This window comes from Medicago truncatula, chromosome 4 (genome assembly GCF_003473485.1).
Source record: "Medicago truncatula cultivar Jemalong A17 chromosome 4, MtrunA17r5.0-ANR, whole genome shotgun sequence".
Taxonomy (NCBI): Eukaryota; Viridiplantae; Streptophyta; class Magnoliopsida; order Fabales; family Fabaceae; genus Medicago; species Medicago truncatula.
The window spans coordinates 7,501-24,308 of record NC_053045.1 but is presented as its reverse complement, the minus strand read 5'-3'; positions in this window follow the sequence as shown (position 1 = coordinate 24,308).

Genomic DNA, 16,808 nt, shown 5'->3' with positions numbered 1-16,808 from the left:
AAAATGTCTGTTGATGCAGCTGCAGGTGGAGCTCTAATGAACAAAAACTACACGGAGGCTTATGCTTTGATTGAGGACATGGCTCAAAATCACTATCAATGGACCAACGAAAGAGCCGTCACCACTCCTACTCCCTCTAAGAAAGAGGCAGGTATATACGAAGTCTCTGAATATAACCACCTTGCTGCTAAGGTTGAGGCATTAACACAAAAAATTGAAAAACTTAATGTTAATGCTGCCCAACCTTCCCCTGCATCCCCTACTTGTGAAGTCTGTGGTATAACTGGTCATACAGGTGTTGATTGTCAGTTAGGTAGTGCTGCCAATATTGAGCAACTGAATTACGCTCAATACAACCAAGGAATGAGGCCAAATCAAAATTTTTACAAAAATCCTCAAGGTTCCTATGGGCAAACAGCACCACCTGGCTATACAAACAACCAGAGAGTAGCTCAGAAATCTAGTTTGGAAATACTGTTGGAAAATTGCATGATGAATCAAAATAAACAACTTCAGGAGTTAAAAAACCAAACAGGATCTCTGAACGACTCTCTCTCCAAGCTCAATACCAAGGTTGATTCCATCGCCACACACACCAAAATGCTTGAGACCCAAATCTCCCAAGTGGCCCAACAAGTGGCCATCTCTTCTCAAACACCAGGAGTCTTTCCTGGTCAAACTGAAACAAACCCCAAAGCCCATGTCAATGCCATTTCTCTTGGGGGTAATAAGTTAGAAGAGACCATTACCAAAGCCAAAAGTGTCAAGGGAGAGATTGTTAAGCTTCTAGGTGAGAAGAATGCGATAAAAACACCGCTTGATAAGAACAAGACCCTTAATCCATTAAGGCTCACTAAGCTCAACTTGGAGGCCCAATTTGCTAAATTCCTAAACATACTTAAAAGGATTTGCATTAAGATCCCCTTTGCTGAAGCTTTATCTCGTATGCCTCTATACGCCAAATTTTTAAGGGAAATTTTTTCAAAGAAAAAGGCTATAGATCACAAGGAAACGATAGCTTTAACTAGGGAAAGTAGTGCAATCGTCAAGAAGCAACCCCAAAAGCTTAGAGATCCAGGTAGTTTTGCCATCCCTTGTGTGATAGGAAAAGAAACCGTTGACAAGGCCTTGTGTCACTTAGGGGCTAGTGTAAGTTTGTTGCCTTTATCCCTCTTCAAAAGGATGGGAATAGGAGAGCTTAAACCGACCGAGATGATCTTAAAACTAGCAGATCGTTCTACTATCCCTCTAGCTGGCTACATTGAGGACATACCCGTCAAAATAGAAGGGATATATATCCCGACTGATTTTGTAGTGGTCGACATAGAAGAGGACCATGATGTCCCAATAATCTTAGGACGACCCTTCCTAGCTACTGCAGGTGCTATAATAGATGTTCAGAGTGGTAGGATAGTTTTTCAAGCAAGTGATGCAATGATTGGGTTCGAGCTGGAAAATGTTATGAAAGGTCGCGCTCTTTATTCTTGTAACATGATTGAAGTACATAATGTGAAAGAACACTTCCTAGCGTCAACTACACAATATGACCTCTTTGATCCTTTCTAAGGACACTTTCTTAACCTCAAGCTAATGACAATAAACGAGCGCTTCGTGGGAGGCAACCCACGCATTTAACTGCTTTTGTTTTTGTTTTTGTTTCTTTTAATTATTTTGTAGGTTATTGTCCGAGAAAAATTCAAGAAAACAGAAAATTTTGAAGCCTCGCCCTCCAGAACCTTGGCACGGCCCGTGCTCACACTGGCACGGCCGTGCCAGACCCTCATGCACCAAACAAAAGGCCAAAGTCCAGAGTGTTGGCACGGCCCATGCCAAGCTTGGCACGGCCGTGCCCGATCACAGGTAAGTATAACCTTACCTTTTGGACTTCTTCTTCCCTCACTCTCCAACACAAACTTCTCTCTACCTTCCACCTTCTCTCAAACCTCCATAACCATACAACTACAAACCTTCACAACCACCCCCAAACCACACCCATTCACAAAATTTCTCCACCCAATCAATCACTAACACCATTCCAATCATAACCCACCATTCCAAAACAACTTTCATCCACCCCAACCAACATCACCCAAATTCGTAACCCTCCCTAACCTAACCCAAAAACCATAAATTCTTCACCAACCTCCCTAACCCAACCCCAAAAACTCACCTAAACCTTCACCACAACACTAATCCAACCTTTTCCACCAAAACAACCCTTACCCAAACCACCACACCAAAGGCAAGGTCAAGGCAATGACTTCAAAGAGAAGTGGAAAGGAAGTTGCAAGCTCATCCGGAGGACCTCCCCCAAAGAAGAAAGCACAAGCCAAAAATCATGGCATCATCTTCCGGGACAACAAGCAAAGGGATAGGTACAAACTTCTAATCTCTAAACCTCTACAACCTTGCAGGTACCCTGATAACCATGACATGAATAAGCTAGGTATTAAAGATAATGTGTTTAATCTGCTAGAAAGGTTAGGATGGGTTGATATGTTGAGACCTATGCGAGGGTATGAGAATTTCACCTATGAATTTTTAAGTTCTATTGTTTTTACGAAAGATAGGTTGAACTTTGATAACCCTAACCATAGAGTTTCTTTCCGGCTTTTGAATATTGATTACGAGATGTCTCTTCAGCACTTCTGTGATGAGATGGGCTTCGCAAATGCGGGGTTCATCCACGACTCTTGGGATCAAAATTTAAAACCGGTTGACTATCAACCCGCCGCCTTTTGGGAGCAAATCACCGGTCTTGACCAATTTAACACACGTGCCAACAAAGCTAGCAACATTCACAACCCCGTACTTAGGTACCTTCAAAGGGTTATGGCTTGCACCATTAGGGGACGGAAAGAACTAGGGAACACTAGGAATGATGAACTCTTCATGCTTTGGGCTATGCTGCACAACCAACCCATTAACACTTGTTTTTACTTGCTTGACTACCTTTCCCTTATAGGAAATAGGTCCGATAGTAGGGGAGAAATAGTAGTTGGTGGTATCATAACATACATAGCTGGGCGATTCGGTGTGAGTGGAGACCTAGGGATAAACAAGATCGAGGGTAACAATAGACTAAACATAGAAACTCTCATCTCTATGAATTTCATAAAAACTCGAGTCCCCTTTGTCTATACACTCCAACTCAATGTGCCCATCTTGATTTTATTGCCTAACCCATCTCGAACTAACACCGAGGTGGAAGCAAATTTGTTGTATGTTGATGATGACCCACATGTGCACATAGAACAGCATAATGAAGAAACAGAGGGTGCACACTTGCATCAAGAAGAGGAAGGTGCACAACTGCACCATGATGAGGAACACCATGACCCTAATGAAGGTGAAACAAATGAAGATGCAAGATGGGCATGGATGACTACCGAGGTCGAAAGAATAAGCACCGAGCAACAAAGGCAAGGTGTTGAACTCATGAGCATAAGACACGATGTCCAAAGGGGCAACCACATATCCGAAGAAAATAACCAAATGCTTCGGAACATGATGCACCACTTTCACCTCCAAGGTCCTCCATATGGACCTCAATGATAAAAATGTGAGCTTTCCTCTTCCACTCTTCCCTTCTTTCTCTTTCTTCTTCTTCTTCTTCTTCTACCTCTCCTTCTCTTTTATTTTTCTTTTATCTTGAATCATTGAGGACAATGCTTCTCCTAAGTTTGGGGGGAGCCTAATAAAGTGTCTTTAGTCGTAGTGTTTCCAAACTCCCTTGAACTTTATTCTTTTGTTTTGTTTTATTGTAAAAGGCATAGTTAAGCAGCTAATTTTTATTGAAAAAAAATCATGACACACAAATTTTCATTGTCTCCTCTTATTTTGTTGATTCTTGTACATGAAAGCAAACTCTTGTGTTTTAAGTCTTCTTGATATAACCACATCTTGTTTTAAAGTGAATAAAATTCTCCAATGAGAAAAACACAAAGTTGCTTCCCTTGAGTAAATGTATGAATAGGTATTTTAAGGAAACGCGTTCTAATCTTAGTGGTGAATTAACCTTTAAAGATTCTCAAAGCGCCAGTAGTATAAGTGAGTATAAGGGAGTTCATAAAAAGCCAAAAAGCCAAATAAATTCCAAGATCTCATCACTGAATCTAGATTGGGGAAGGAGGTAGGCCCTCCGACTTCCTACGTGAAGGTGATTGTTATCTTGAGAAAAAACTTTAAAAAGCATCGTTGAAACTAGATTGGGGAAGGAGGTAGGCCCTCCGACTTCCTACGTGATGACGATGTTTTAAGGGATACCATTGAATCTAGATTGGGGAAGGGGGTAGGCCCTCCGACCTCCTACGTGAAAATGTTGTTCCTTAAATAAAGAACTTAAAATGTGCATATGGCAAAGAACAAAGATTCTCAAATACTCCCATCTCTCTTATATGAATTGTGGAAGGAATCTTCCTTGGTTAGTTTAGTGCTAGGATTAGACCATGTTTCCCCATAATGCCTATCTTATACAGGAGCAAGAAAAGGGTTGGACTTCACACACACACTCACTTGAAACTTGATCGTTGGGTAGAATAAAGATTTCAAGAAATACTTGAGTTTGTAATTAGTGTACATTTTGGATTTAAGCCCTTGAGGAGACATGTACTTTAATTTAATTGTCATTTGATTTAACTGTTGATGCTACTATGTTTATGCCTTTTGCTTGAGGACAAGCAAAGATTCAAGTATGGGGGAGTTTGATGAGTCATTTATATGCTATTTTAATATGCTTTTTAGTTTAGTTTTATTTAGATTTTATATAATTTTATATTAGTATTATTTCCTTTTTAGGATAGTTTACTTTAAATTGCAATTTATTATATTTCAGGGAAGAATATTGGATGGATTGAGTCTTGGAGCAAAAGAAAGGGATTTGGAGCAAATTGGACACGAAAATACGAAGATTGGGAAACAAAATATATCTCCCACAAGTCAGAAGCCTGGCACGGCCCGTGCTAGCCTTGGCACGGCCGTGCCACCCTCCAGAAGACCTTTTGCTGCTTTTGCTTGGACTCCAAGCTATTCTATTTTAGCGCACAATCTACCGAGGAATATTCTTGGAATATACTTGCTTAGATTTTAAGTCAATTGTGTACTATAAATAGAGTAGCTAGCCATCACAAATATTCATCTTTACTTGGAATACAATAAGTGACAATTGCTTTTCTAAATAAAGTTCTTTTCCTTTCCTTTATTTTCCTGTCTTTTACTTTCATGCTTTCTCTCTTCTCCCCCATGTCTACGATGAACATGAGTGAGTAGACTTCTTCTTGTCTTGGGATTGTTGGATAAGTCTAAATGACATAATCCTAATCAAACCAAGCCCTAAGCCTTAATCTTATGTAACCCTAATTTCTTATCTGAATTCACCGTCTTAACATGGATTAACCATTATCAAACTGTGGAAACGAAAGTGGAGGGTTTGATAATTGTTCGTCCATTATTCCAAATATCAATTCATAAAACGAAAGTGGAGCTTTGATATTCGAACAAGTGAATTCAGACAAGGATTGCAAAGTCAGCGAAATAGGCTTTGCAATCTTTGAGACATATAGTTTCGATCTTCAAGGGAACTAATAACAATCAAGTCAGCGAAATAGGCTTGGTTGTTAGAGGAACCAAAATCCAATAGTAATCAAGTCAGCGAAATAGGCTTGGTTGCTAGAGGAACTTAAGAGAAACTGTCTTGAGAAATTAGGTCTAACATAACATTATAAGCTTATGGTTTTGGTTTGAGAAGGACTTGTTATTTAGATGAAACCAACGATCCCAAGGCTCTTTTATTATATTGCTTTTTAACCGTTTAAAAACCCCCAACTTACAATTCTCTTCTCTCTTCTAATCATCTCTAAAGGTTAATTAAATTGAACTACTCCCTATCGGAACGATACTCTTTTATACTACTTCGGTAAGACCGTACACTTGCGGTTTTATCTCATCACAAAGGGACAGGTACATGAAGAGCATAATCAAGGTGAAGAGGACGGTGCAAACATGCACCATGAAGAGGAGCCCCATGACCAAAATGGCGACAATGAAAGATGGGCATGGATGCAAACTGAGGTACAAAGGATAAGCACCGAGCAACAAAGGCAAGGTGTTGAATTATCCGGGCTAAGGAACGATGTCCTAAGGGGCAACCGCATATCCGAAGAGAATAACCAAATGCTTCAGAACATGATGCAACACTTCCACCTCCAAGGTCCTCCCTATGGACCTCAATAAAAATGTGAGCTTTCCTCTTCCTCTCTTTCACCTTATCTCTTCAATCTCTATCTCGTTCTTCTCTTTCTTCTATTTTGAATCATTGAGGACAATGCTTCTCCTAAGTGTGGGGTGAGCCTAATAAAGTGTCTTTAGTCGTAGTGTTTCCAAACTCCCTTGAACTTTATTCTTTTTGTTTTGTTTTATTGTGAAAGGCATGATTAAGTAGCTTGTTTTTATTGAAAAATCATGACATAATTTTTTTTATTGTCTCCTCTTATTGGTCATTTCTTGTACATGAAAGTAAACTCTTGTGTTTTAAGTTCTCCTGATATACCCACATCTTGTTTTAAAGTGAATAAAAAATGCACAAGTTGCTTCCCTTGAGTAAATGTATGAATAGGTATTTTAAGGAAATGTGTTCTAATTTTAGTGGTACGTTAACCTTTAAAAATTCTCAAAGTAAAAATAGTATATAAAAAGCCAAGCTAAAATTTATTTCAAGGTTGCATTATTGAATCTAGATTGGGGAAGGAGGTAGGTGATGAGTCATTTATTGACTATTTTAATATGCTTTTTAGTCTAGTTTTATTTAGATTTTAATTTATTTTATATTAGTATTATTTCCTTTTGAGGATAGTTTACTTTAAATTGCATTTTATTTTATTTCAGGAATTAATATTGGATGGATTGAGTCTTGGAGCAAAAGAAAGGGACTTGGATCCGATTGGATGCAAAAATATGAAGATTGAGAGAAAAAAATATGTCTCCCCCAAGTCAGAAGCCTGGCACGGTCCGTGCTAGACTTGGCACGGCCGTGCCACCCTCCAGAGTCACTTTTGCTGCTTTTGCTTAGATTTTAAGCTACTTTATTTTTAGCCCGAATGTAATAGCTTAGATTTTAAGTCGAACAAATGCTATAAATAGAGTAGCCATCCATCACAAATATTCATCTTTACTTGGAATACAATAAGTGACAATTGCTTTTCTAATTAAAGTTCTTTTCTTTTCCTTTATTTTCTTGTCTTTTACTTTCATGCTTTCTCTCTTCTCCCCCATGTCTAAACCATCAATATAAACGTAAATCATTCAAATCATACCATAATCATGCATATATTATATAAATATAATATAATCGCCTAAACTCGATTTAAATAAACAATTAACGAAAGTGGGCGTTACAACTCTCCCCCACTTAAAAGATTTTCGTCCTCGAAAATTTACCTCAAGCAAACAACTCTGGATAAGACTCCAGCATCTTACTCTCAAGCTCCCACGTCAAGCTTTCACCAGTCGCTCCCGTCCAAACGACTCTCACGAGAGGTATCTCCTTGCCTCTCAACGTCTTCACTTTACGATCATCAATCCTCACCGGTAAAGTCTCTACCGTAAGGTTGTCTCTAACTTACACATCGTCACTCTGGATTACATGAGATGGATCCGGAACATACTTCCGAAGTTGCGACATATGGAAAACATTGTGCAAATTCGAAAGATGCGGCGGTAAACCCACTCGGTAAGCCACCGTTCCAACTCTTTCCAATATCTGATACGGACCAATGAACTTCGGGGTCAACTTCTTTGACTTCAAAGCACGCCCAACACCAGTCATAGGAGTGACTCTCAAAAATACGTGGTCTCCTTCCTGAAACTCAAGATCTTTTCTACGCTTATCATGATAACTCTTTTGTCGACTCGACTCTGCGACGCTTTCATTTTCTCTTGAATCATCTGAACTTTCTCAGTAGTTTGCTGAACAATCTCCGGTCCTAAGACCACTCTTTCACCTGACTCAAACCAGCATAACGGAGTTCTGCATCTCCGACCATATAAAGCCTCGAAAGGTGCCATTCCAATACTAGAATGATAACTATTATTGTATGTGAACTCGATCAACGGAAGATGACTATCCCAAGTTCCTCCTTGCTCAAGAACACAAATCCTCAATAAATCCTCTAGCGACTGAATTGTCCTCTCCGACTGACCATCTGTCTGTGGATGATACGCTGAACTCAATCTCAACTTCGAACCCAAAGCCTCTTGCAAACTTTTCCAAAATCTAGAAGTAAATCTTGGATCTCTATCTGATACAATGCTCGAAGGAACACCATGCAACTTTACAATTTCCTTGATATAAATCTCTGCCAACTGGGCAACAGGGAAACTAATATTAATCGGTAGAAAATGAGCCGACTTCGTCAATCTATCACCAATGACCCAAATTGCGTCGTTCCCTCTAGGAGTATTCGGCAAACTCGTCACAAAATCCATTGATATACTATCCCATTTCCATTCTGGCACATCTAAAGGTACCATCATTCCAGCAGGTTTCTGATGCTCGACTTTCGACTTCTGACAAACTAAACAGGAATACACGAACTGTGCCACATCTCGCTTCAAACCAGACCACCAGAAAATCTTCTTTAAATCATGATACATCTTCGTAGCTCCCGGATGAATACTCAAGCTACTTCTATGACTCTCTTCAAGAATCATCTTCTTAATCTCCTCATTGTCTGGAATACAAATTCTCCCTCGGAATCTCAACCCACCTTGATCATCGATTTTAAAATCACTGTCTTCAGTCCGATCTCTAGCAACCAACAAGTCCACAAACTTTACATCAACTTTCTGTGCTTCCTTGATACTTTTCAGAAATTCGCTATCAATCTTCAGCATACCCAGTTTCACACTCTGAGGTGACCATTCGCAAACCAAACTCATATCTCTGAACTGTTCAAGTAACTCGAACTCTCTAACCATCATAGCGGACATATGCAATGTCTTCCTACTCAAGGCATCTGCAACAACATTAGCTTTACTTGGATGATAATTCAAACCAAAATCATAATCTTTCAGCAACTCTAGCCATCTACGCTGCCTCATATTCAATTCCTTCTGATCGAATAAATACTTCAAACTCTTGTGATCACTAAACACCTCAAATCTCGAACCATACAAGTAATGTCTCCATATCTTCAATACAAAGACTACGGCCGCTAACTCAAGATCATGTGTAGGATAATTCTTCTCATGAACTCTCAACTGTCTTGAAGCATAAGCTACCACTTTACCTTCTTGCATAAGCACACCTCCTAAACCCAACTTGGACGCATCACAATATACCACAAAAGGTTCATCTGACTTTGGCAAAATCAAAACTGGAGCAGTCGTCAGACGTTTCTTCAGTTCACCGAAACTGTTCTCACAATGGACGTCCCACACAAAAGTTTTACCTTTACAAGTCAACTGCATTAGCAGAAGAGCTAACTTGGAAAACCCTTCAATAAATCTTCTGTAGTAACCAGCTAAACCCAAGAAGCTTCTAATCTCTGTAACTGACTTAGGAGTCTCCCATTGCGATACCGCTTCAACTTTAGACGGATCCACAGCAATACCATCACCAGAAATAACATGGCCAAGAAAACTCACCTCTTTCAACCAGAATTCACACTTAGACAATTTGGCATAAAGTTTCTTCTCTTTCAACACTTGCAAGACAATCTTCAGATGCTCAGCATGTTCTTCTTCAGTCTTGGAGTAGATCAAAATATCATCGATGAACACAACTACGAACCGATCCAAAAATGCATGGAAGATGCGATTCATATACTCCATAAACACTCCAGGTGCATTGGTAACACCAAAAGGCATAACTTTATATTCATAGTGACCATAACGCGTTCTGAAAGCTGTCTTCTGCATATCTTCATCTTTTACTTTAATCTGGTGATAACCTGACCTCAAATCAATCTTGCTGAAAACACGTGCACCCACTAACTGATCCATCAAATCATCAATTCTCGGAAGTGGATACCTATTCTTGATAGTTACCTTGTTCAACTGTTGATAATCAATACACAATCTCATACTACCATCTTTCTTCTTTACTAGCAAAACCGGCGCTCCCCAAGGTGAAACACTTGGTCTAACAAATTTCTTCTCAAGCAAGTCTTCCAACTGTTTCTTCAACTCAGATAATTCGGAAGCAGACATACGATATGGTGCCATCGACACCGGCTTCGTTCAAGGAACAAGATCAATAGAAAACTCGATTTCTCTCTCTGGAGGCACATCAGGAATCTCATCTGGAAAAACTTCAGGAAATTCACACACCACCGGTAGCCTATCAATCACTACTTGATTCTCAATAGATAAAGAAGCCATCAATGAAAACATCAAGATACCATCGCGTTCCAGTTGCTTCAGCTGCTTAGTAGATAAAAACTCTGCACCACTTTCCTCTTCGACGGAAGAGAAATGCACAGACTTGCTAAAACAATTAGAACGTGGTTGTACTCTAACCAGTTCATACCCATAATCACATCCATACCACTCAAGGGTAGACAAACTAAGTCCATTATAAAATCACGACCAAACATAGACAAAGGACATTTCAAACATACGAGAGAAGTAGTCACCGAACCCTTAGCTGGAGTTTCGACAACCATCTCTCCATTCATATCAGACAATTCAAGACCCAAAGCAGAAACACAATTGTGCTCCCCGATTTTCGGATATCAAACCATTGATTGATTTGAATCGTCAATCTTTGAACTCTCAATTTTTATTCGTGGGAAGGGAAAAAATGAGTAAAAACCCTTATCGAGACTTTGGATTCGGGGGTTGGTTTCGAATAGGGAAGGTGTTAAGCACCCTAAACGACTTCGGTACTCCGAAGGAACCGCTTACCTAGATTATCTTGTGCTAAATTCATTTGGCTTACTTGAAAAATTATTACCTAAAAATCTAAGTGAAAGAATGGAGGGAGAAGGAGTATGTTTTTGGTTATTTTTATTTGATTTGGAAGGACAAGTCCTCTGCCTACGTGCCCTTTTGGGAAAGGGATCAAAACCGACGTAGTTCCACTAAAAAAATTCTTTGGTGGGTTAGGTTGATTTTAAGATTTTTGAAAATGGTTTTAAGAAGAGAAAGAGGCCTCAAGGCATGAGATAAAAGAAATGAGTGAGGTTGATTGAAAGTTTGATTAAGAAATAAAGGAAAAAAGTTATTAAGAAAATGATTTTGAAGTTTTGCATATTTGATTTTTTTTTTGAGAAAAAGGATTTTTTCTAAACTAACGGTGAAAATTAACGTAACGTCGTAAAAAAACGAGCGGAAAGCGGTAAATAAATTGTGGTAGTGTCGGTGCTTGTGTTACCTACATTATTACATCGATTCCTAAATACAACCCTAAGGCCTTTATGCCAAAATAAAAATGCAAGAAATAAAATTACATCAATTACCTATTTATACAAACTAAATCAATGACAAAACAAAATGATGAGAAAATTAAATGTGCATGCTATGATTCAAGACAAAAATTAAATCGTTAGTAACATAAGAAATATCATGGTGAATGAGACATAAGTAATAAAAAGCAAGGAATTAAGACAAGCAACAATTAAGATCATCATATAAGAAATAAACAAAAAAATTTTTAAAAGAAAACAAATAGGATGGATTTTTAAAATTAGAGAAAATTAAAATGGTGAGAACAAAATTTTTGGAATTTTTCTAAATACAAAAATGTCAAAAAAAGTGTAAAAACAGTATTTAAAAATAAAGACAATTAAAAATAAGAAATAAAAAATATTGGCTCAGCAGGATCTAATCTGGACCGTTGGATGAATCCAGAGGTCCAGATCTGAATCCCAAGATCTCATCACAGCCATAGGATCTAAGATCCAACGGTTTAAAAAAACAGAAAAAAGGAAGGATATACTGGAAGCACAGTGACCGTCAGATCAACGATCTGACGGTTCAACAGCAGGCACGCAATATTCCACATAAAAGAAACAAACACTCAACCACCTATGAGATGCATCATCGGCCGTTAGATCTACGATCTGACGGCCTAGCTTTAACCATACACGATAATACGATGGAAAAACACACATTGAATTAAAATAAAATGATGAGGTTATATAAAGTGGTTTCAACAAAAAAACAACATAAATCAAACAAACCTTCTCTCTCTAAGTTAAACTTAGAGAGAGAAGCTCTCCCTTCTCTCTAAAAGAACGTCGTCGGAGAAGATGAGGAGGAGTGGTCGGAGCTGCTCCGGCGCGGTGGTTGGCCATAGCGCCGCCGCGTCGGAGCTTTTTTTTTTTTTTTTGAAATTTTTTTACATCAAAAGCTTCTTCTCCTTCTCCTCTATACAAATCCGGTGTTAGTTTTAAAAAGGGCAGAGAGATTTGAGCTAGATCCAGCAAAGAATGTCTGAGTGAAATTACCTTCGGTTTCAAAACGAAGAAGACCGGATCTATTACTTTAAGCTCGGATTCACTTCCTTCTTGCTAGATTCCTCCGATCCAGCTCGAATCCAGTCCGATTTGCTTTCCTTTTGCTTCGGTTCGGTTCGTTTTGCTTAGATCTGGTTCGGTTTGAGTTGGATTTGTGTGTTGTAATCGATGATGATGATTAGTGTTGTTTCTGTTGAAATTCGGAATATGTGAATCAAAGGAAAATTGTTGTTGTTTATGTGATTTCTGTGATTTTGTGTTCATGAATGTTCATGAGGATTCATGAAGTGTTCATCATTTGGTGGTGTTTTGATCTGTAACTAGATGAGAGAGAAAGGGAAAAGGTGTTTGTATGTGATAGGGACCAATCTGACCCGTTTTCTGACTCTGACGCGTTTTTATGACCTTTTTTTCTCTCTCCACTACTGTAGCAGTAATTGCAGCTATTTATACTGCTAAAAACTAGGGTTTTGGATTAAAGGACCAATAGATTTTGGACACCTGGACATGACTGAAACTAAAGACTTAAAAGAACAATAAAAAAGTTTAAAAAAGGAAATACTTGTAAAGTTAAAATCAAATGATGAAAAAATAAAAGAGGAAATTAAATTATGAGAATCAAAGATAATAATAAAGATGGAGAAAATGAATTAATAAAATTAAAAAAAAGTCTCTTTCGGAAACCAAAATGAGGTACTCCAAAGTAACCTCTCTGTCGAAATTTCGTACCTTTGACTGTTAAGACTAAAAACACTATAAAACGCGTTATATAAATGCAGATGAAGTGATTTTAAATGTTGTAAAAATGCAAGCGGGGACTTAAATGCAACATAAAAGTTTTTAAATGATTAAAGACAAAAAACACAAGTTTTAAATGGTAAAAAAAAACGAATAAAAGAGAATGTGGACTATTTCAAAATATGGACAAAAAGATTTTAAACGGTCCAAATTTGGGGTATGACAGATGCCCCTATTTAAGTTTCTTCGTCACGAAGGTTTTAAAAGGGGGAACTTTTAAACCACAGGGTCGAGGAGACTTAAATATAAACAAAACGCCAATTTTGGACCGTTTGAAATACCAGTGATGCGATGCTAATGAAGGTGATGATATGACCAAACATGATGCAAGCATGAATGTACAGATGATACATAAAGACTGACTGGGGGATAAATGGATATGTATCACTAGGGAAGGAATTGATAGATAATGCTTATGATTGTTGTGAGATAGCTTGAAACGGCTGGAGTATGAATGATAATGTTTGTTAACATTGCTTCAAGGTAAAGGTAAGGACATGATTAGCCGATGAGTGGCGAAAGTAAAGACATGATTGGGCGACGAGTGGCGAAAGTGAAGACATGATTTGCCGACGAGTGGCGAAAGTAAATACATGATTTGCCGACGAGTGGCGAAAGTAAAGACATGATTGGCTGACGAGAGGCGAAAATAAAGACATGATTTGCCGACGAGTGGCGAAAATAAAGACATGATTTGCCGACGAGTGGCGAAAGTAAAGACATGATTGGCCGACGAGTGGCGAAAGTAAAGACATGATTGCCGACGAGTGGCGAAAATAAAGACATGATTTGCCGACGAGTGGCGAAAGTAAAGACATGATTAGCCGACGAGTGGCGAAAGTAAAGACATGATTGCCGACGAGTGGCGAAAATAAAGACATGATTACCGACGAGTGGCGAAAATAAAGACAAAACGGACCGACAGAGTTTGCTAACATTGTGGGATAGCGAACACACAGTAAACATGAAGACATTATAAAGCTTGATATCAGTGGGGAATAACTTGATAAGGGTAAAGCTGAGGGGAAAAAGAATTTGTTTGAAGACAAAGGGGAATTGTATGGACTGATTACTGGTGAGACCTGCCACTTTGGAACAAGTTTGATTTGATGACATTTTGTAGTTAGACACACTGGGGGTGATATCTGAGGATATTGAAATAAGCCATTGGGTAAAAATGCAACTATGTATGGATGATATTTATATGCGTGCTATGTATGCATGAATGAATGAATATGTATGAGACTCATATGACGGTATAATGGTAAGATTGTTGAGACGAGACTGGGCAGGTCTACAAGGACAATGGCCCGGCGTCACTGTACGAAAACTCGAAACCTTCATTGGGGATAAAGTCACGGGGGATGAATCAACCATTGTTGGGGTACATCCCTTAAACATACTGCTGGGGTAAGTCCTCACAAACTGGGGTAGAAGTCGCCATTTCAACAATGCAACACCGTATTTTCATGGTTGAATAGTCATTGCCTTTTGTATATATTTTTGAAATCCCTAACTTTTGCCTGGATCGTCCTTTCGGATTTTCGATCCACCGGGGAGACATTTTTTCTTTTTCTCTTTTTGTATGCCCCTAATTTTTACCTGGACCGCCCTTTCGGGTTTTCGATCCACCAGGGCGCTCTTTTTTTTTTGTTTAGGCCGCCCTCTCGGGTTTTCGACCTACTTTCTTTTTTTTATTTTTTTTTTATTTTTACAATGACTATTTCTTCTTTGTTGAACCTGCTTGTTTCGGACCAACTGTTGACACATACTTATATGATACATGTTTTTTTAAAGATAATATGTTTGTCATTTTTGTCTTTTTTTTTATTTTTTTAAAGAAAACATAAAATTTTTAGAAAGATTTTCTAAGTTTTTGCTTTAAGTACTAATACTCAAAATGGAAGAAAGATTTTTTTTGCACATAGAATAAACAAGAATTCCAACAAAGAGGCACATACTCAAATTGATTTAATAGAAATGGTAACCGGCCAAAGGCATGACACCACATATTACAAAGAGTTGGAATATGGTAATTATATGGGACAGATACATTGAACACAATAACCGCTATACTTCTTAACAACTTTGAATTCCACAGTTTGGATGCTTCAATATTAGAGTTCTGACAGTCAAGGTGTCTCGGGCGAGTGATGCTTCATCTGATGCAGTTACTTGTCTCGATCCTTAATTTTTGCATAGATCGCCCTTGCGGGTTTTCGATCTATCAGGATAAGTTTTTTTTTTTTTTTTTTTTTTTTTTTTTTTTTGTCTCTAATTTTTGCCTGGACCGCCCTTTCGGGTTTTCGATCCACCGAGACGCTCATTTTTGGTTTAAGCCACCCTTTCGGGTTTTCGACCTACCGAGCTGTTCTTTTACATATATATATCTAGACAAAGTATTTCTTGACTGCATCAGAATTCACGGGACGAGGTAACTCCTCTCCATCCATAGTTGTAAGAATTAAAGCACCACCAGAGAAAGCTCTCTTTAACATGTAGGGACCTTCATAGTTAGGTGTCCACTTGCCCCTAGGATCTGGTTGAAAGGATTTGATACATTTGACCACAAGATCTCTTTCCTTGAATTCACGGGGATGAACTCTTTTATCGAATGCTTGTTTCATCCTTGACTGATATAGTTGTCCATGACACAAAGCAGCCATACATTTTTCCTCAATCAAATTCAACTGGTCGTACCTGCTCTGGCACCATTCAGCTTCAGACAATTCAGCTTCCATCAAGACTCTTAAAGAAGGAATCTCAACCTCTACATGTAGTACAACCTCCATACCATATACCAAAGAGAAAGGGGTTGCCCCTGTCGAGGTTCGCGCTGAGGTACGATATCCATACAAAGCGTAGGGTAACATTTCATGCCAGTCCTTGTAAGTAACTACCATCTTCTGTATGATCTTCTTGATGTTCTTGTTTGCAGCTTCAACTGCCCCATTCATCTGTGGTCTGTAAGGAGAAGAATTGTGATGTTGAATCTTGAAGTCATCGCACAACTCTTTCATCATATTGTTATTCAAATTTGTGCCATTGTCTGTGATGATTCTGTTGGGAACACCGTAGCGGCTGATGATGTTGTTCTTGATAAATCTGACTACTACCTGCTTGGTCACATTGGCGTAAGATGCTGCTTCAACCCACTTGGTGAAATAATCGATAGCCACTAATATGAAGCGATGCCCATTGGAAGCTTTTGGTTCAATCCGACCAATCATGTCAATGCCCCACATAGAGAAGGGCCACGGGGAAGAGATGACATTGAGCATAGATGGTGGTATATGAATCTTGTCAGCATAGATTTGACATTTGTGGCATCTCTTGGCATGATTGTAGCAATCAACATGCATTGTTATCCAGTAATACCCAGCCCTCAATATCTTCTTTGCCATGGCGTGCCCACATGAGTGAGTTCCGAAAGAGCCTTCATGTATCTCATGCATTAACTCTCCTGCTTCATGCTTATTCACACATCTGAGCAGGACCCCATCAAAGTTCCTCTTATACAATACATCTTCGTTGAGGAAGAATCGGCTTGACAAC